We start from the raw sequence: 27,202 nt of genomic DNA on the forward strand, positions 1-27,202 counted from the left end.
GAGACATGTTATAAACGCTCACACACAAATAAGAGAAATGTTATAAACACACACACAGACAAGAGACATGTTATAAACACACACACAGATAGAGACACGTTATAAACACACACACAGATAGAGACACGTTATAAACACACACACAGACAAGAGACACGTTATAAACACACACACAGATAGAGACACGTTATAAACACACACGCAGATAGAGACACGTTATTAACACACACACAGATAAGAGACATGTTATAAACACACACACAGATAAGAGACACATTATAAACATACACACACAGATAAGAGACACGTAATAAACACACACTCAGACAAGAGACACGTTATAAAAACGCAGACAGATAAGAGACACATTATAAACACACACACAGATAAGAGACATGTTAATAAACACACACACAGATAAGAGACATGTTATAAACACACACACAGATAAGAGACCTGTTATAAAAACACACACAAACAAGAGACATGTTATAAACACACACACAGATAAGAGACACGTTATAGACACAAACACTGATATGAGACATGGTATAAACACACACACAGACAAGAGACACATAAACACACACACAGACAAGAGAAACGTTATGAACACACACACAGATAAGAGAAATGTTATAAAAACAACCACAGACAAGAGACACATTATAAACACACACAGACAGGAGACATGTTATAAACACACACACAGGCAAGAGACATGTTATAAACATACACATGGACAAGAGACACTTTATAAACACACACACAGACAAGAGACATGTTATAAACACACACACAGACAAGAGACATGTTATAAACACACACACAGATAAGAGACAGGTTATACACATACACACACAGATAAGAGACACGTAATAAACACACACAGACAAGAGACATGTTATAAAAACGCAGACAGATAAGAGACACGTTATAAACAGACACACAGATAAGAGAAATGTTATAAAAACACACTGAGATAGGAGACATGTTATAAACACACACACAGATAAGAGACATGTTATAAACGCTCACACACAAATAAGAGAAATGTTATAAACACACACACAGACAAGAGACATGTTATAAACACACACACAGATAGAGACACGTTATAAACACACACACAGATAGAGACACGTTATAAACACACACACAGACAAGAGACACGTTATAAACACACACACAGATAGAGACACGTTATAAACACACACGCAGATAGAGACACGTTATTAACACACACACAGATAAGAGACATGTTATAAACACACACACAGATAAGAGACACATTATAAACATACACACACAGATAAGAGACACGTAATAAACACACACTCAGACAAGAGACACGTTATAAAAACGCAGACAGATAAGAGACACATTATAAACACACACACAGATAAGAGACATCTTATAAACAAACACACAGATACGACACACGTTATAAACACACACACAGATAAGGGACACGTTAGAAAACACACGCACAGATAAGAGGCATGTGACAAACAAACACAGACAAGAGACATGTTATAAACACACACACAGACAGGAGACATGCTATAAACACACACAGACAAGAGACATGTTATAAACGCACACACAGACAAGAGACATGTTATGAATACACACACAGATAAGAGACACATTATAAAAACACGCGCAGGCAGGAGACATTTTATAAACACACACACAGGTAAGAGACACGTTATAAAAACACTCACAGACAGGAGGCACAATATAAATGTGCGCGCACAGAAAGGTAAGAGACACGTTATAAACACACACACATATAAGAGACATGTTATAAACACACACACAGACAAGAGACACGTTATAAACACACACACAGTCAAGAGACACATTATGAACGCGTGCGCACACACAGGTAAGAGACACATTATAAACACACACACAAGAGACATGTTATAAACACGCGCACAGACAGGTAAGAGACACGTTATAAACACACGTGCAGACAGGTAAGAGACACGTTATAAACACACACACAGATAAGAGACACGTTATAAACACACGTGCAGACTGGTAAGAGACACATTATAAACACACACACAGACAGGCACATTATGAACGCCTGCACACAGACAGGTAAGAGACACATTATAAACACACACACAGACAGACACATTATGAACGCCTGCGCACACACAGGTAAGAGACACGTTATAAACACACACACAGACAAGAGACATGTTATAAACACACACACAGACAAGAGACATGTTATAAACACACACACAGACAAGAGACGTTATAAACACGCGCACAGACAAGAGACACATTATGAATGCCTGCGCACAGACAGGTAAGAGACACGTTATAAACACACACACAGATAAGAAACATGTTATAAACACACACACAGACAAGAAACATGTTATAAACACACACACAGACAAGAGACATGTTATAAACACACACACAGACAAGAGACATGTTATAAACACACGCACAGATAAGAGACATGTTATAAACACACACACAGACAAGAGACACGTTATAAACACACACACAGACAAGAAACATGTTATAAACATGCGCACAGACAGGTAAGAGACACATTATAAACACACACACAGATAAGAAACATGTTATAAACACACACACAGACAAGAGACATGTTATAAACACGCGCACAGACAGGTAAGAGACACATTATAAACACACACACAGATAAGAAACATGTTATAAACACACACACAGACAAGAGACATGTTATAAACACGCGCACAGACAGGTAAGAGACACATTATAAACACACACACAGACAAGAGACACATTATGAATGCCTGCGCACAGACAGGTAAGAGACATGTTATAAATACACACACAGACAAGAGACATGTTATAAACACACACACAGACAAGAGACATGTTATAAACACACACACAGACAAGAGACATGTTATAAACACACACACAGACAAGAGACACGTTATAAACACACACACAGACAAGAGACATGTTATAAACACACACACAGACAAGAGACACATTATGAATGCCTGCGCACAGACAGGTAAAAGACACAGTATAAACACACACACATATAAGAGACACGTTATAAACACACACACAGATAAGAGACACGTTATAAACACACACACATATAAGAGACACGTTATAAACACACACACAGATAAGAGACATGTTATAAACACACACACAGACAAGTGGCACGTTATAAACTCACGCACAGATAGGTAAGAGTCACTTTATAAACACACATGCAGACAGGTAAGAGACACATAATAAACATGCGCAGACAAGTAAGAGACACATTATAAACAGACGCGCAGACATGTAAGAGACATGTTATAAAGACACACGCAGACAGGTAAGAGACACGTTATAAACACACACAGACAGGAGACACGTTTTAAACACACACAGAGACAAGAGACACATTATAAACACATGCGTGAACAGGAGACACGTTATAAACGCACACACAGACAAGAGACACCTTATAAAAATACGCGCAGACAGCAGACATTTTATAAACACACACACAGATAAGAGACACGTTATAAACACACGCGCAGACAGATAAGATACACGTAATAAACACACACACAGACAAGAGACACATTATAAACACACACACAGATAAGAGACATGTTATAAACACACACACAGATAATAGACATGTTATAAACACGCACACAGACAAGAGACACGTTATAAACACACACACAGACAAGAGACATGTTATAAACACACACACAGACAGGAGACACATTATAAACACACACACAGACAAGAGACACGTTATAAACACATACACAGAGAAGAGACATGTTATAAACACACACACAGACAAGAGACATGTTATAAACACACACACAGATAAGAGAAACGTTATAAACACACACGCAGACTCGAGACACGTTGTAGATATGCGCATAGACAGGTAAGAGACACGTTATAAACACATACACAGATAAGAGACACATTATAAACAGACACACAGATAAAAGACACGTTATAAACACACAGACAGACAAGAGACATGTTATAAACACACATACAGATAAGAGACATGTTATAAACAAACACACAGACAAGAGACATTTTATAAATACACACACAGATAAGAGACAAATAAACACACACACAGACAAGAGACATGTTATAAACACACACACCGACAAGAGACACATAAACACACACACAGACATGCGACATGTTATAAACACACACACAGACAAGAGACACGTTATAAACACACACACAAACAAGTGACACATTATAAACACATGCGCAGACAGGTAAGAGACACGTTATAAACTCACACACAGATAAGAGACATGTTATAAACACACACAGATGAGAAACATGTTATAAACACAGACACAGATAAGAGACATGTTATAAACACACACACAGACAAGAGACATGTTATAAACACACACACAGATAAGAGACACGTTATAAACACACACACAGACAAGAGACGCGTTATAAACACACACACAGCTAAGAGACACATTATAAAGACAAGAGACATGTTATAAACACACACACAGATAAGAGACATCTTATAAACAAACACAGAGATACGACACACGTTATAAACACACACACAGATAAGAGACACGTTAGAAAACACACGCACAGATAAGAGGCATGTGACAAACAAACACAGACAAGAGACATGTTATAAACACACACACAGACAGGAGACATGTTATAAACACACACAGACAAGAGACACGTTGTAAACACACACACAGACAAGAGACACATTGTAAACACACACACAGATAAGAGACACGTTATAAACACACACACAGATAAGAGCCATGTTATAAAGACACACTCAGATAAGAGACAAGTTATAAACACACACACATATAAGAGAAATGTTATAAACACACACACAGATAAGAGACACTTTATTAACGCTCACACAGATAAGAGACATGTTATAAACACACACACAGATAAGAGACACGTTATAAACACAAACACACAAATAAGAGAAATGTTATAAACACACACACAGACAAGAGACATGTTACAAACACACACACAGATAGAGACACGTTATAAACACACACACAGACAAGAGACACATTATAAACACACACACAGATAAGAGACATGTTATAAACACACACACAGATAAGAGACCTGTTATAAAAACACACACAAACAAGAGACATGTTATAAACACACACACAGATAAGAGATACGTTATAGACACAAACACTGATATGAGACATGTTATAAACACACACACAGACAAGATACACATAAACACACACACAGACAAGAGAAACGTTATGAACACACACACAGATAAGAGAAATGTTATACAAACAGCCACAGACAAGAGACACGTTATAAACACACACAGACAGGAAGGGACACGTTTTAAACACACACACAGATAAGAGACATGTTATAAACACACACACAGACAGGAGACACGTTATAAACAGACACAGACAGGAAGGGACACGTTTTAAACACATACACAGATAAGAGACATGTTAAAAACATGCACACAGACAAGAGACAGGTTATAAACACACACACAGATAAGAGAAACTTTATAAACACACACAAAGATAAGAAACAGGTTATAATCACACACACAGACAAGAGACACGTTATAAACACACACACAGACAAGAGACATGTTATAAACATGCACATGGACAAGAGACACTTTATAAACACACACACAGATAAGAGATATGTTATAAACACACACACAGACAAGAGACATGTTATAAACACACACACAGATAAGAGATATGTTATAAACACACACACAGACAAGAGACATGTTATAAACACACACCCAGACAAGAGACATGTTATAAACACACACACAGAGAAGAGATATGTTATAAACACACACACAGACAAGAGACATGTTATAAACACACACACAGACAAGAGACACGTTATAAACACACACACAGGTAAGAGACATGTTATAAACATACACACAGATACGAAACATGTTATAAACACACACAAAGATACGAAAGATGTTATGAACACACACACAGATAAGAGACACGTTATAAACACAACCACAGATAAGAGAAACGTTATAAACACAAACACTGATATGAGACATGTTATAAACACACACACAGACAAGAGACACATAAACACACACACAGACAAGAGAAACGTTATGAACACACACACAGATAAGAGAAATGTTATACAAACATCCACAGACAAGAGACACGTTATAAACACACACAGACAGGAAGGGACACGTTTTAAACATACACACAGATAAGAGACATGTTATAAACGCTCACACAGATAAGAGACAAGTTATAAACACACACACAGATAAGAGACACGTTATAAACACAAACACTGATATGAGACATGTTATAAACACAAACACAGACAAGAGACACATAAACACACACACAGACAAGAGAAACGTTATGAACACACAGACAGATGAGAGAAATGTTATAAAAACAACCACAGACAAGAGACACATTAACACACACACAGACAAGAGAAACGTTATGAACACACACACAGATAAGAGAAATGTTATAAAAACAACCACAGACAAGAGAGACGTTATAAACACACACACAGATAAGAGACAGGTTATAAACACACACACAGACAAGAGACACATTATAAACACACAAACAGACAAGAGACACATTATAAACACATACACACAGATAAGAGACACGTTTTAAACACACACACAGATAAGAGACATGTTATAAACATGCACACAGACAAGAGACAGGTTATAAACACACACACAGACAAGAGACATGTTATAAACACACACACAGACAAGAGACACGTTATAAACACACACACAGTTATGAGACACATTATAAACAAACACAGCTAAGAGACATGTCATAAAGACAGACAAAGACAAGAGACACGTTATAAACACACATAAAGACAAGAGACACGTTATAAACACACACACAGACAAGAGACACGTTATAAACACACACACAGATAAGAGACATGTTAATAAACACACACACAGATAAGAGACCTGTTATAAAAACACACACAAACAAGAGACATGTTATAAACGCACACACAGATAAGAGACACGTTATAGACACAAACACTGATATGAGACATGTTATAAACACACACACAGACAAGAGACACATAAACACACACACAGACAAGAGAAACGTTATGGACACACACACAGATAAGAGAAATGTTATACAAACAACCACAGACAAGAGACACGTTATAAACACACACAGACAGGAGACATGTTATAAACACACACACAGACAAGAAACATGTTATAAACATACACATGGACAAGAGACACTGTATCAACACACACACAGACAAGAGACACGTTATAAACACACACACAGACAAGAGACACGTTATAAACACACACACAGATAAGAGACAGGTTATAAACATACACACACAGATAAGAGACACGTAATAAACACACACACAGACAAGAGACATGTTATAAAAACGCAGACAGATAAGAGACACATTATAAACAGACACACAGATAAGAGACATGTTATAAACATACACACAGATACGAAACATGTTATAAACACACACACGGATAAGAGACACGTTCTAAACACACACACAGACAAGAGACATGTTATAGCCACACACACAGATAGAGATACGTTATAAACATGCACACAGACAAGAGACAGGTTATAAACACACACACAGATAAGAGACACGTTAAAAACAAAGACACAGATAAGAGAAATGTTAGAAAAACACACTGAGATACGAGACATGTTATAAACGCTCACACAGATAAGAGACAAGTTATAAACACACACACAGACAAGAGACACGTTATAAACACAAACACTGATACGAGACATGTTATAAACACACACACAGATAAGAGACATGTTATAAACGCTCACACAGATAAGAGACAAGTTATAAACACACACACAGATAAGAGACACGTTATAAACATACACACACAGACAAGAGACAAATAAACACACACACAGACAAGAGAAACGTTATGAACACACACACAGATGAGAGAAATGTTATAAAAACAACCACAGACAAGAGACACATTAACACACACACAGACAAGAGAAACATTATGAACACACACACAGATAAGAGAAATGTTATAAAAACAACCACAGACAAGAGACACGTTATAAACACACACACAGATAAGAGACAGGTTATAAACACACACACAGACAAGAGACACATAAACACACACACAGACAAGAGACACATTATAAACACACAAACAGACAAGAGACACATTATAAACACATACACACAGATAAGAGACACGTTTTAAACACACACACAGATAAGAGACATGTTATAAACATGCACACAGACAAGAGACAGGATATAAACACACACACAGATAAGAGAAACATTATAAACACACACACGGATAAGAGACAGGTTATAAACATACATACAGACAAGAGACACGTTATAAACACACACACAGACAAGAGACATGTTATAAACACACACACAGACAAGAGACATGTTATAAACACACACACAGACAAGAGACACGTTATAAACACACACACAGTTATGAGACACATTATAAACAAACACAGCTAAGAGACATGTTATAAAGACAGACAAAGACAAGAGACACGTTATAAACACACATAAAGACACGAGACACGTTATAAACACACACACAGATAAGAGACATGTTAATAAACACACACACAGATAAGAGACATGTTATAAACACACACACAGATAAGAGACCTGTTATAAAAACACACACAAACAAGAGACATGTTATAAACACACACACAGATAAGAGACACGTTATAGACACAAACACTGATATGAGACATGGTATAAACACACACACAGACAAGAGACACATAAACACACACACAGACAAGAGAAACGTTATGAACACACACACAGATAAGAGAAATGTTATAAAAACAACCACAGACAAGAGACACATTATAAACACACACAGACAGGAGACATGTTATAAACACACACACAGGCAAGAGACATGTTATAAACATACACATGGACAAGAGACACTTTATAAACACACACACAGACAAGAGACATGTTATAAACACACACACAGACAAGAGACATGTTATAAACACACACACAGATAAGAGACAGGTTATACACATACACACACAGATAAGAGACACGTAATAAACACACACAGACAAGAGACATGTTATAAAAACGCAGACAGATAAGAGACACGTTATAAACAGACACACAGATAAGAGAAATGTTATAAAAACACACTGAGATAGGAGACATGTTATAAACACACACACAGATAAGAGACATGTTATAAACGCTCACACACAAATAAGAGAAATGTTATAAACACACACACAGACAAGAGACATGTTATAAACACACACACAGATAGAGACACGTTATAAACACACACACAGATAGAGACACGTTATAAACACACACACAGACAAGAGACACGTTATAAACACACACACAGATAGAGACACGTTATAAACACACACGCAGATAGAGACACGTTATTAACACACACACAGATAAGAGACATGTTATAAACACACACACAGATAAGAGACACATTATAAACATACACACACAGATAAGAGACACGTAATAAACACACACTCAGACAAGAGACACGTTATAAAAACGCAGACAGATAAGAGACACATTATAAACACACACACAGATAAGAGACATGTTAATAAACACACACACAGATAAGAGACATGTTATAAACACACACACAGATAAGAGACCTGTTATAAAAACACACACAAACAAGAGACATGTTATAAACACACACACAGATAAGAGACACGTTATAGACACAAACACTGATATGAGACATGGTATAAACACACACACAGACAAGAGACACATAAACACACACACAGACAAGAGAAACGTTATGAACACACACACAGATAAGAGAAATGTTATAAAAACAACCACAGACAAGAGACACATTATAAACACACACAGACAGGAGACATGTTATAAACACACACACAGGCAAGAGACATGTTATAAACATACACATGGACAAGAGACACTTTATAAACACACACACAGACAAGAGACATGTTATAAACACACACACAGACAAGAGACATGTTATAAACACACACACAGATAAGAGACAGGTTATACACATACACACACAGATAAGAGACACGTAATAAACACACACAGACAAGAGACATGTTATAAAAACGCAGACAGATAAGAGACACGTTATAAACAGACACACAGATAAGAGAAATGTTATAAAAACACACTGAGATAGGAGACATGTTATAAACACACACACAGATAAGAGACATGTTATAAACGCTCACACACAAATAAGAGAAATGTTATAAACACACACACAGACAAGAGACATGTTATAAACACACACACAGATAGAGACACGTTATAAACACACACACAGATAGAGACACGTTATAAACACACACACAGACAAGAGACACGTTATAAACACACACACAGATAGAGACACGTTATAAACACACACGCAGATAGAGACACGTTATTAACACACACACAGATAAGAGACATGTTATAAACACACACACAGATAAGAGACACATTATAAACATACACACACAGATAAGAGACACGTAATAAACACACACTCAGACAAGAGACACGTTATAAAAACGCAGACAGATAAGAGACACATTATAAACACACACACAGATAAGAGACATCTTATAAACAAACACACAGATACGACACACGTTATAAACACACACACAGATAAGGGACACGTTAGAAAACACACGCACAGATAAGAGGCATGTGACAAACAAACACAGACAAGAGACATGTTATAAACACACACACAGACAGGAGACATGCTATAAACACACACAGACAAGAGACATGTTATAAACGCACACACAGACAAGAGACATGTTATGAATACACACACAGATAAGAGACACATTATAAAAACACGCGCAGGCAGGAGACATTTTATAAACACACACACAGGTAAGAGACACGTTATAAAAACACTCACAGACAGGAGGCACAATATAAATGTGCGCGCACAGAAAGGTAAGAGACACGTTATAAACACACACACATATAAGAGACATGTTATAAACACACACACAGACAAGAGACACGTTATAAACACACACACAGTCAAGAGACACATTATGAACGCGTGCGCACACACAGGTAAGAGACACATTATAAACACACACACAAGAGACATGTTATAAACACGCGCACAGACAGGTAAGAGACACGTTATAAACACACGTGCAGACAGGTAAGAGACACGTTATAAACACACACACAGACAAGAGACACGTTATAAAAATACGCGCAGACAGCAGACATTTTATAAACACACACACAGATAAGATACACGTTATAAACACACGCGCAGACAGATAAGAGACACGTAATAAACACACACACAGACAAGAGACACATTATAAACACACACACAGATAACAGACATGTTATAAACACACACACAGATAATAGACATGTTATAAACACGCGCACAGACAAGAGACACGTTATAAACACACACACAGACAAGAGACATGTTATAAACACACACACAGACAAGAGACACATTATAAACACACACACAGACAAGAGACACGTTATAAACACATACACAGAGAAGAGACATGTTATAAACAAACACACAGATAAGAGAAACGTTATAAACACACACGCAGACTCGAGACACGTTGTAGATATGCGCATAGACAGGTAAGAGACACGTTATAAAGACATACACAGATAAGAGACAAATTATAAACAGACACACAGATAAAAGACACGTTATAAACACACAGACAGACAAGAGACATGTTATAAACACACACACAGATATGAGACATGTTATAAACAAACACACAGACAAGAGACATTTTATAAATACACACACAGATAAGAGACACGTTATAAACACACACACAGACAAGAGACAAATAAACACACACACAGACAAGAGACATGTTATAAACACACACACTGACAAGAGACACATAAACACACACACAGACATGCGACATGTTATAAACACACACACAGACAATAGACACGTTATAAACACACACACAAACAAGTGACACATTATAAACACATGCGCAGACAGGTAAGAGACACGTTATAAACTCACACACAGATAAGAGACATGTTATACACACACACAGATGAGAAACATGTTATAAGCACAGACACAGATAAGAGACACGTTATAAACAAACAAACAGACAAGAGACAAGTTATAAACATACACACAGAGAAGAGACACATTATAAACAGACACACTGATAAGAGACACGTTATAAACACACACAAAGAAAAGAGACACGTTATAAACACACACACAGATAAGAGACACGTTATAAACAAACACACAGACAAGAGACATGTTACAAACACACACACAGATAGGAGACACGTTATAAACACACACACAGATAAGAGACACGTTATAAACACACACACAGACAAGAGACACGTTATAAACACACACACAGCTAAGAGACACATTATAAAGACAAGACACATGTTATAAACATACACACAGAGAAGAGACACATTATAAACACACACACTGATAAGAGACACGTTATAAACACACACAAAGAAAAGAGACACGTTATAAACAAACACACAGACAAGAGAGACGTTATAAACAAACACACAGACAAGAGACATGTTACAAACACACACACAGATAGGAGACACGTTACAAACACACACACAGATAAGACACACGTTATAAACACACACAAAGAAAAGAGACACGTTATAAACACACACACAGATAAGAGACACGTTATAAACAAACACACAGACAAGAGACATGTTACAAACACACACACAGATAGGAGACACGTTATAAACACACACACAGACAGGAGACACGTTATAAACAAACACACAGACAAGAGACATGTTACAAACACACACACAGATAAAAGACATGTTATAAACACAGACACAGACAAGGGACACGTTATAAACACACACACAGATAAGAGACACGTTATAAACAAACACACAGACAAGAGACATGTTACAAACACACACACTGATAAGAGACACGTCATAAACACACACACAGATAAGAGACACGTTATAAACACACACACAGATAAGAGATATGTTATAAACACACACACATAATCAGACACGTTATAAACGCACACACAGATAAGAGACATGTTAAAAACACACACACAGATAAGAGAAATTTTATAAAAACACACTGAGATATGAGACATGTTATAAACACACACACAGATAAGAGACATGTTATAAACACACACACAGATAAGAGACACGTTATAAACATACACACACAGATAAGAGACACGTTATTAACGCTCTCACAGATAAGAGACATGTTATAAACACACACACAGATAAGAGAAACGTTATGAACACACACACAGATAAGAGACACGTTATGAACACACACACAGATAAGAGAAATGTTATAAAAACAACCACAGACAAGAGACACGTTATAAACACACACACAGATAAGAGACAGCTTATAAACACACACACAGACAAGAGACACATAAACACACACACAGACAAGAGACATGTTATGAACACACACACAGATAAGAGACACATTATAAACACACAAACAGACAAGAGACACATTATAAACACATACACACTGATAAGAGACACGTTTTAAACACTCACACAGATAAGAGACATGTTATAAACATGCACACAGACAAGAGACAGGTTATAAACACACACACAGATAAGAGAAACGTTATAAACACACACACGGATAAGAGACAGGTTATAAACACACACACAGACAAGAGAAACGTTATAAACACACACGCAGACAAGAGACATGTTATAAACACACACACACAGACAAGAGACATGTTATAAACACACACACAGACAAGAGACACGTTATAAACACACACAGAAAGGATACACGTTATAAACACACACACAGATAATAGACACATTATAAACACACACAGATAAGAGAAACATTATAAACACACAGAGAGACAAGAGACATGTTATAAACTCACACACAGATAAGAGACATGTTATAAACAAACACACAGACAAGAGACATGTTATAAACACACACACAGATAAGAGACAGCTTATAAACACACACACAGACAAGAGAAACATAAACGCACACACAGACAAGAGACATGTTATGAACACACACACAGACAAGAGACACATTATAAACACACAAACAGACAAGAGACACATTATAAACACACACACAGATAAGAGACATGTTATAAACACACACACAGACAAGAGACACGTTATAAACACATACACACAGACAAGAGACACGTTATAAACACATACACAGAGAAGAGACATGTTATAAACACACACACAGATAAGAGAAACGTTATAAACACACACGCAGACTCGAGACACGTTGTAGATATGCACATAGACAGGTAAGAGACACGTTATAAACACATACACAGATAAGAGACACATTATAAACAGACACACAGATAAAAGACACGTTATAAACACACAGACAGACAAGAGACATGTTTTAACACACACACAGATAAGAGAAATGTTATAAACAAACACACAGATAAGAGACACGTTATAAACACACACACAGACAAGAGACAAATAAACACACACACTGACAAGAGACATGTTATAAACACACACACTGACAAGAGACACATAAACACACACACAGACATGCGACATGTTATAAACACACACACAGACAAGAGACACGTTATAAACACATGCGCAGACAGGTAAGAGACACGTTATAAACTCACACACAGATAAGAGACATGTTATACACACACACAGATGAGAAACATGTTATAAACACAGACACAGATAAGAGACACGTTATAGGCAAACAAACAGACAAGAGACAAGTTATAAACACACACACACAGATAAGAGACATGTTATAAACACACACACAGACAAGAGACATGTTATAAACACACACACAGATAAGAGACACGTTATAAACACACACAGACAAGAGACACGTTATAAACACACACACAGCTAAGAGACACATTATAAAGACAAGAGACATGTTATAAACATACACACAGACAAGAGACACATTATAAACACACACACTGATAAGAGACACGTTATAAACACACACAAAGAAAAGAGACACTTTTTAAACACACACACAGATAAGAGACACGTTATAAACAAACACACAGACAAGAGACATGTTACAAACACATACACAGATAGGAGACACGTTATAAACACACACACAGATAAGAGACACGTTATAAACATACACACAGACAAGAGACACGTTATAAACAAACACACAGATAAGAGACACGTTATAAACAAACACACAGACAAGAGACATGTTATAAAAAAACACACAGATAAGAGACATGTTATAAACACACACACAGACAAGAGACACGTTATAAACACACACAGATAAGAGACATGTTATAAACAAACACACAGACAAGAGACATGGTACAAACACACACACAGATAAGAGATATGTTATAAACACACACACATAATCAGACACGTTATAAACGCACACACAGATAAGAGACATGTTAAAAACACACACACAGATAAGAGAAATGTTATAAAAACACACTGAGATATGAGACATGTTATAAACACACACACAGATAAGAGACATGTTATAAACGCTCACACAGATAAGAGACAAGTTTTAAACACACACACAGATAAGAGACACGTTATAAACATACACACACAGATAAGAGACACGTTATTAACGCTCTCACAGATAAGAGACATGTTATAAACACACACACAGATAAGAGACAGCTTATAAACACACACACAGACAAGAGACACATAAACACACACACAGACAAGAGACATGTTATGAACACACACACAGACAAGAGACACATTATAAACACACAAACAGACAAGAGACACATTATAAACACATACACACAGATAAGAGACACGTTTTAAACACACACAGATAAGAGACATGTTATAAACATGCACACAGACAAGAGACAGGTTATAAACACACACACAGATAAGAGAAACGTTATAAACACACACACGGATAAGAGACAGGTTATAAACACACACACAGACAAGAGAAACGTTATAAACACACACACAGACAAGAGACATGTTATAAACACACACACAGACAAGAGACATGTTATAAACACACAGACAGACAAGAGACACGTTATAAACACACACAGAAAGGATACACGTTATAAACACACACACAGATAATAGACACGTTATAAACACACACAGATAAGAGAAACATTATAAACACACAGACAGACAAGAGACATGTTATAAACACACACAGAGATAAGAGACAGCTTATAAACACACACACAGACAAGAGAAACATAAACACACACACAGACAAGAGACATGTTATGAACACACACACAGACAAGAGACACATTATAAACACACAAACAGACAAGAGACACAGTATAAACACACACACAGACAAGAGACACGTTATAAACACATACACAGAGAAGAGACATGTTATAAACACACACACAGATAAGAGAAACGTTATAAACACACACGCAGACTCGAGACACGTTGTAGATATGCGCATAGACAGGTAAGAGACACGTTATAAACACATACACAGATAAGAGACACATTATAAACAGACACACAGATAAAAGACACATTATAAACACACAGACAGACAAGAGACATGTTTTAACACACACACAGATAAGAGACATGTTATAAACAAACACACAGATAAGAGACACGTTATAAACACACACACAGACAAGAGACAAATAAACACACACACAGACAAGAGACATGTTATAAACACACACACTGACAAGAGACACATAAACACACACACAGACATGCGACATGATATAAACACACACACAGACAAGAGACACGTTATAAACACACACACAAACAAGTGACACATTATAAACACATGCGCAGACAGGTAAGAGACACGTTATAAACTCACACACAGATAAGAGACATGTTATACACACACACAGATGAGAAACTTGTTATAAACACAGACACAGATAAGAGACACGTTATAAACAAACAAACAGACAAGAGACAAGTTATAAACATACACACAGAGAAGAGACACATTATAAACAGACACACTGATAAGAGACACGTTATAAACACACACAAAGAAAAGAGACACGTTATAAACACACACACAGATAAGAGACACGTTATAAACAAACACACAGACAAGAGACATGTTACAAACACACACACAGATAGGAGACACGTTATAAACACACACACAGATAAGAGACACGTTATAAACACACACACAGACAAGAGACACGTTATAAACACACACACAGCTAAGAGACACATTATAAAGACAAGAGACATGTTATAAACATACACACAGAGAAGAGACACATTATAAACACACACACTGATAAGAGACACGTTATAAACACACACAAAGAAAAGAGACACGTTATAAACACACACACAGATAAGAGACACGTTATAAACAAACACACAGACAAGAGACATGTTACAAACACACACACAGATAGGAGACACGTTACAAACACACACACAGATAAGACACACGTTATAAACACACACAAAGAAAAGAGACACGTTATAAACACACACACAGATAAGAGACACGTTATAAACAAACACACAGACAAGAGACATGTTACAAACACACACACAGATAGGAGACACGTTATAAACACACACACAGACAAGAGACACGTTATAAACAAACACACAGACAAGAGACATGTTACAAACACACACACAGATAAAAGACATGTTATAAACACAGACACAGACAAGAGACACGATATAAACACACACACAGATAAGAGACACGTTATAAACAAACACACAGACAAGAGACATGTTACAAACACACACACTGATAAGAGACACGTCATAAACACACACACAGATAAGAGACACGTTATAAACACACACACAGATAAGAGATATGTTATAAACACACACACATAATCAGACACGTTATAAACGCACACACAGATAAGAGACATGTTAAAAACACACACACAGATAAGAGAAATTTTATAAAAACACACTGAGATATGAGACATGTTATAAACACACACACAGATAAGAGACATGTTATAAACACACACACAGATAAGAGACACGTTATAAACATACACACACAGATAAGAAACACGTTATTAACGCTCTCACAGATAAGAGACATGTTATGAACACACACACAGATAAGAGAAATGTTATAAAAACAACCACAGACAAGAGACACGTTATAAACACACACACAGATAAGAGACAGCTTATAAACACACACACAGACAAGAGACACATAAACACACACACAGACAAGAGACATGTTATGAACACACACACAGATAAGAGACATGTTATAAACAAACACACAGATAAGAGAAACGTTATAAACACACACGCAGACAAGAGACATGTTATAAACACACACACACAGACAAGAGACATGTTATAAACACACACACAGACAAGAGACACGTTATAAACACACACAGAAAGGATACACGTTATAAACACACACACAGATAATAGACACATTATAAACACACACAGATAAGAGAAACATTATAAACACACAGAGAGACAAGAGACATGTTATAAACTCACACACAGATAAGAGACATGTTATAAACAAACACACAGACAAGAGACATGTTATAAACACACACACAGATAAGAGACAGCTTATAAACACACACACAGACAAGAGACATGTTATGAACACACACACAGACAAGAGACACATTATAAACACACAAACAGACAAGAGACACATTATAAACACACACACAGATAAGAGACATGTTATAAACACACACACAGACAAGAGACACGTTATAAACACATACACACAGACAAGAGACACGTTATAAACACATACACAGAGAAGAGACATGTTATAAACACGCACACAGATAAGAGAAACGTTATAAACACACGCGCAGACTCGAGACACGTTGTAGATATGCACATAGACAGGTAAGAGACACGTTATAAACACATACACAGATAAGAGACACATTATAAACAGACACACAGATAAAAGACACGTTATAAACACACAGACAGACAAGAGACATGTTTTAACACACACACAGATAAGAGACATGTTATAAACAAACACACAGATAAGAGACACGTTATAAACACACACACAGACAAGAGACAAATAAACACACACACAGACAAGAGACATGTTATAAACACACACACTGACAAGAGACACATAAACACACACACAGACATGCGACATGTTATAAACACACACACAGACAAGACACACATTATAAACACACACACAAACAAGTGACACATTATAAACACATGCGCAGACAGGTAAGAGACACGTAATAAACTCACACTCAGATAAGAGACATGTTATACACACACACAGATGAGAAACATGTTATAAACACAGACACAGATAAGAGACACGTTATAAGCAAACAAACAGACAAGAGACAAGTTATAAACACACACACACAGATAAGAGACATGTTATAAACACACACACAGACAAGAGACATGTTATAAACACACACACAGATAAGAGACACGTTATAAACACACACAGACAAGAGACACGTTATAAACACACACACAGCTAAGAGACACATTATAAAGACAGGAGACATGTTATAAACATACACACAGAGAAGAGACACATTATAAACACACACACTGATAAGAGACACGTTATAAACACACACAAAGAAAAGAGACACGTTTTAAACACACACACAGATAAGAGACACGTTATAAACAAACACACAGACAAGAGACATGTTATAAACACACACACAGATAAGAGACACGTTATAAACACACACAAAGAAAAGAGACACGTTTTAAACACACACACAGATAAGAGACACGTTATAAACAAACACACAGACAAGAGACATGTTATAAACACACACACAGATAGGAGACACGTTATAAACACACACACAGATAAGAGACACGTTATAAACATACACACAGACAAGAGACACGTTATAAACAAACACACAGATAAGAGACACGTTATAAACAAACACACAGACAAGAGACATGTTATAAAAAAACACACAGATAAGAGACATGTTATAAACACACACACAGACAAGAGACACGTTATAAACACACACAGATAAGAGACATGTTATAAACAAACACACAGACAAGAGACATGGTACAAACACACACACAGATAAGAGATATGTTATAAACACACACACATAATCAGACACGTTATAAACGCACACACAGATAAGAGACATGTTAAAAACACACACACAGATAAGAGAAATGTTATAAAAACACACTGAGATATGAGACATGTTATAAACACACACACAGATAAGAGACATGTTAAAAACACACACACAGATAAGAGAAATGTTATAAAAACACACTGAGATATGAGACATGTTATAAACACACACACAGATAAGAGACATGTTATAAACGCTCACACAGATAAGAGACAAGTTATAAACACACACACAGATAAGAGACACGTTTTAAACATACACATACAGATAAGAGACACGTTATTAACGCTCTCACAGATAAGAGACATGTTATAAACACACACACAGATAAGAGACAGCTTATAAACACACACACAGACAAGAGACACATGAACACACACACAGGCAAGAGACATGTTATGAACACACACACAGACAAGAGACACATTATAAACACACAAACAGACAAGAGACACATTATAAACACACACACAGATAAGAGACACGTTTTAAACACACACACAGATAAGAGACATGTTATAAACATGCACACAGATAAGAGACAGGTTATAAACACACACACAGATAAGAGAAACGTTATAAACACACACACGGATAAGAGACAGGTTATAAACACACACACAGACAAGAGACACGTTATAAACACACACACAGACAAGAGACATGTTATAAACACACAGACAGACAAGAGACACGTTATAAACGCACACACAGATAATAGACACGTTATAAACACACACAGATAAGAGAAACATTATAAACACACAGACAGACAAGAGACATGTTATAAACACACACACAGGTAAGAGACATGTTATAAACAAACAGACAGACAAGAGACATGTTATAAACACACGCACAGATAAGATATACATTATAAACACACACACAGACAGGAGACATGTTATAAACACACACAGATAAGAGACATGTTATAAACGCACACACAGACAAGAGACATGTTATGAATACACACACAGATAAGAGACACATTATAAAATCACGCGCAGGCAGGAGACATTTTATAAACACACACACAGATAAGAGACACATTATAAAAACCCGCGCAGGCAGGAGACATTTTATAAACACACACACAGGTAAGAGACACGTTATAAAAACACTCACAGACAGGAGGCACAATATAAATGTGCGCACACAGAAAGGTAAGAGACACGTTACAAACACACACACAGACAAGAGACACGTTATAAACACACACACAGTCAAGAGACACATTATGAACGCGTGCGCACAGACAGGTAAGAGACACATTAGAAACAAACACACAGACAAGAGACATGTTATAAACACGCGCACAGACAGGTAAGAGACACGTTATAAACACACGTGCAGACAGGTAAGAGACACGTTATAAACACACACACAGATAAGAGACATGTAATAAACACACGTGCAGACTGGTAAGAGACACATTATAAACGCACACACAGACAGACACATTATGAACGCCTGCGCACAGACAGGTAAGAGACACATTATAAACACACACACAGACAGACACATTATGAACGCCTGCGCACAGACAGGTAAGAGACACGTTATAAACACACACACAGACAAGAGACATGTTATATACACACACACAGACAAGAGACATGTTATAAACACACACACAGACAAGAGACATGTTATAAACACACACACAGACAAGAGACGTTATAAACACTCACACAGACAAGAGACACATTATGAATGCCTGCGCACAGACAGGTAAGAGACACGTTATAAACACACACACAGATAAGAAACATGTTATAAACACACACACAGACAAGAGACATGTTATAAACACACACACAGAAAAGAGACATGTTATAAACACATGCACAGATATGAGACATGTTATAAACACACACACAGACAAGAGACATGTTATAAACACACACACAGACAAGAGACACGTTATAAACACACACACAGATAAGAGACATGTTATAAACACACGCACAGATATGAGACATGTTATAAACACACACACAGACAAGAGACATGTTATAAACACACGCACAGATATGAGACATGTTATAAACACACACACAGACAAGAGACATGTTATAAACACACACACAGACAAGAGACACGTTATAAACACACACACAGATAAGAGACATGTTATAAACACACACACAGACAAGAGACATGTTATAAACATGCGCACAGACAGGTAAGAGACACATTATAAACACAAACACGGACAAGAGACATGTTATAAACACGCCCATAGACAGGTAAGAGACACATTATAAACACACACACAGACAAGAGACATGTTATAAACACACACACAGACAAGAGACATGTTATAAACACACACACAGACGAGAGACATGTTATAAACACACACACAGACAAGAGACACATTATGAATGCCTGCGCACAGACAGGTGAGAGACACGTTATAAACACACACACAGATAAGAGACACGTCATAAACACGCACACAGATAAGAGACACGTTATAAACACACACACAGACAAGAGACACGTTATAAAAAAACACACAGATAAGAGACATGTTATAAACACACACACAGATAAGAGACACGTCATAAACACGCACACAGATAAGAGACACGTTATAAACACACACACAGACAAGAGACACGTTATAAAAAAACACACAGATAAGAGACATGTTATAAACACACACACAGACAAGAGACATGTTATAAACACACGCACAGATATGAGACATGTTATAAACACACACACAGACAAGAGACATGTTATAAACACACACACAGACAAGAGATTTGTTATAAACACACGCACAGATATGAGACATGTTATAAACACACACACAGACAAGAGACATGTTATAAACACACGCACAGAAATGAGACATGTTATAAACACACACACAGCAAGAGACACGTTATAAACACACACACAGATAAGAGACATGTTATAAACACACACACAGACAAGAGACATGTTATAAACATGCGCACAGACAGGTAAGAGACACGTTATAAACACACACACAGATAAGAAACATGTTATAAACACACACACAGACAAGAGACATGTTATAAACACGCGCACTGACAGGTAGGAGACACATTATAAACACACACACAGATAAGAGACACGTTATAAACACACGTGCAGACTGGTAAGAGACACATTATAAACACAAACACGGACAAGAGACATGTTATAAACATGCCCATAGACAGGTAAGAGACACATTATAAACACACACACAGACAAGAGACATGTTATAAACACACACACAGACAAGAGACATGTTATAAACACACACACAGACGAGAGACATGTTATAAACACACACACAGACAAGAGACACATTATGAATGCCTGCGCACAGACAGGTGAGAGACACGTTATAAACACACATAAAGACAAGAGACACGTTATAAACACACACACAGACAAGAGACACGTTATAAAAAAACACACAGATAAGAGACATGTTATAAACACACACACAGATAAGAGACACGTCATAAACACGCACACAGATAAGAGACACGTTATAAACACACACACAGATAAGAGACACGTCATAAACACACACACAGACAAGAGACACGTTATAAAAAAACACACAGATAAGAGACATGTTATAAACACACACACAGACAAGAGACACGTTATAAACACACACACAGATAAGAGACACGTTATAAACAAACACACAGACAAGAGACATGTTACAAACACACACACAGATAAGAGATATGTTATAAACACACACACATAATCAGACACGTTATAAACGCACACACAGATAAGAGACATGTTAAAAACACACACACAGATAAGAGAAATGTTATAAAAACACACTGAGATACGAGACATGTTATAAACACACACACAGATAAGAGAAATGTTATAAACGCACACACAGATAAGAGACACGTTATAAAAACAAACACACAAATAAGAGAAATGTTATAAACACACACACAGACAAGAGACATGTTATAAACATACACACACAGATAAGAGACACGTTATTAACGCTCACACAGATAAGAGAAATGTTATAAAAACAACCACAGACAAGAGACACGTGATAAACACACACACAGATAAGAGACAGGTTATAAACACACACACAAACAAGAGACATGTTATGAACACACACACAGACAAGAGACACATTATAAACACACAAACAGACAAGAGACACATTATAAACACATACACACAGATAAGAGACACGTTTTAAACACACACACAGATAAGAGACATGATACGAACATGCAAACAGACAAGAGACAGGTTATAAACACACACACAGATAAGAGAAACGTTATAAACACACACACGGATAAGAGACAGGATATAAACACACACACAGACAAGAGACACGTTATAAACACACACACACAGACAAGAGACATGTTATAAACACACAGACAGACAAGAGACACGTTATAAACACACACACAGATAAGAGACACATTATAAACACACACAGACAAGAGACACATTATAAACACACACAGATAGGATACATGTTATAAACACACACACAGATAATAGACACGTTATAAACACACACAGATAAGAGAAACATTATAAACACACAGACAGACAAGAGACATGTTATAAACACACACACAGATAAGAGACATGTTATAAACACACACACAGACAAGAGACATGTTATAAACACACGCACAGATAAGATATACTTTATAAACACACACACAGACAGGAGACATGTTATAAACATACACACAGACAAAAAGACATGTTATAAACACACACAGATAAGAGACATGTTATAAACGCACACACAGATAAGAGCCATGTTGTAAAGACACACACAGACAGACAGACACATTATGAACAGGTGCGCACAGACAGGTAAGAGACACATTATAAACACACACACAGACAAGAGACATGTTATAAACACGCGCACAGACAGGTAAGAGACACATTAGAAAACACACACACGGATAAGAGACACGTTATAAACACACGTGCAGACAGGAAAGTGACACATTATAAACACACACACAGACAGAAACATTATGAACGCCTGCGCACAGACAGGTAAGAGACACGTTATAAACACACACACAGACAAGAGACATGTTATAAACACAAACACAGACAAGAGACACGTTATAAACATGCGCACAGACAGGTAAGAGACACATTATAAACACACACACAGATAAGAAACATGTTATAAACACACACACAGACAAGAGACATGTTATAAACACGCGCACAGACAGGTAAGAGACACGTTATAAACACAAACACAGATAAGAGATACGTTATAAACACACGTGCAGACTGGTAAGAGACACATTATAAACACACACACGGACAGACACATTATGAACGCCTGTGCACAGACAGGTAAGAGACATGTTATAAACACAAAAACAGACAAGAGACATGTTATAAACACGCGCATAGACAGGTAAGAGACACATTATAAACACACACACAGACAAGAGACACATTATGAATGCCTGCGCACAGACAGGTAAGAGACACGTTATAAACACACACACAGACAAGAGACATGTTATAAACACACACACAGACAAGAGACATGTTACAAACACACACACAGATAAGAGACACGTTATAAACACACACACAGATAAGAGACACATTATGAACGCCTGCGCACAGACAGGTAAGAGACACGTTATAAACACACACACAGACAAGAGACATGTTATAAACACACACAGACAAGAGACATGTTATAAACACACACACGGACAAGAGCCATGTTATAAACACTAACACAGACAAGAGACACATTATGAATGCCTGCGCACAGACAGGTAAGAGACACGTTATAAACACACACACAGACAAGAGACATGTTATAAACACACACAGACAAGAGACATGTTATAAACACACACACGGACAAGAGCCATGTTATAAACACTAACACAGACAAGAGACACATTATGAATGCCTGCGCACAGACAGGTAAGAGACACGTTATAAACACACACACAGACAAGAGACATGTTATAAACACACACACAGACAAGAGACATGTTATAAACACACACACAGACAAGAGACATGTTATAAACACACACACAGATAAGAAACATGTTATAAACACACACACAGACAAGAGACACGTTATAAACACACACACAGATAAGAAACATGTTATAAATACACACACACAGACAAGAGACATGTTATAAACATGCGCACAGACAGGTAAGAGACACGTTATAAACACACACACAGATAAGAGACACGTTATAAACACACATGCAGACAGGTAAGAGACACATTATAAACACACTCTCAGACAGAAACATTATGAACGCCTGCGCACAGACAGGTAAGAGACACATTATAAACACACACACAGACAAGAGACATGTTATAAACACGCGCACAGACAGGTAAGAGACACGTTATAAACACACAAACAGATAAGAGATACGTTATAAACACACGTGCAGACTGGTAAGAGACACATTATAAACACACACACAGACAGACACATTATGAACGCCTGTGCACAGACAGGTAAGAGACATGTTATAAACACAAACACAGACAAGAGACATGTTATAAACACACGCATAGACAGGTAAGAGACACATTATAAACACACACACAGACAAGAGACACATTATGAATGCCTGCGCACAGACAGGTAAGAGACACGTTATAAACACACACACAGACAAGAAACATGTTATAAACACACACACAGACAAGAGACATGTTACAAACACACACACAGATAAGAGAAACGTTATAAACACACACACGGATAAGAGACAGGTTATAAACACACACACAGACAAGAGAAACGTTATAAACACACACACAGACAAGAG

The sequence above is a fragment of the Carcharodon carcharias genome, chromosome 1, assembly GCF_017639515.1.
Source record: "Carcharodon carcharias isolate sCarCar2 chromosome 1, sCarCar2.pri, whole genome shotgun sequence".
NCBI classification, from domain to species: Eukaryota; Metazoa; Chordata; class Chondrichthyes; order Lamniformes; family Lamnidae; genus Carcharodon; species Carcharodon carcharias.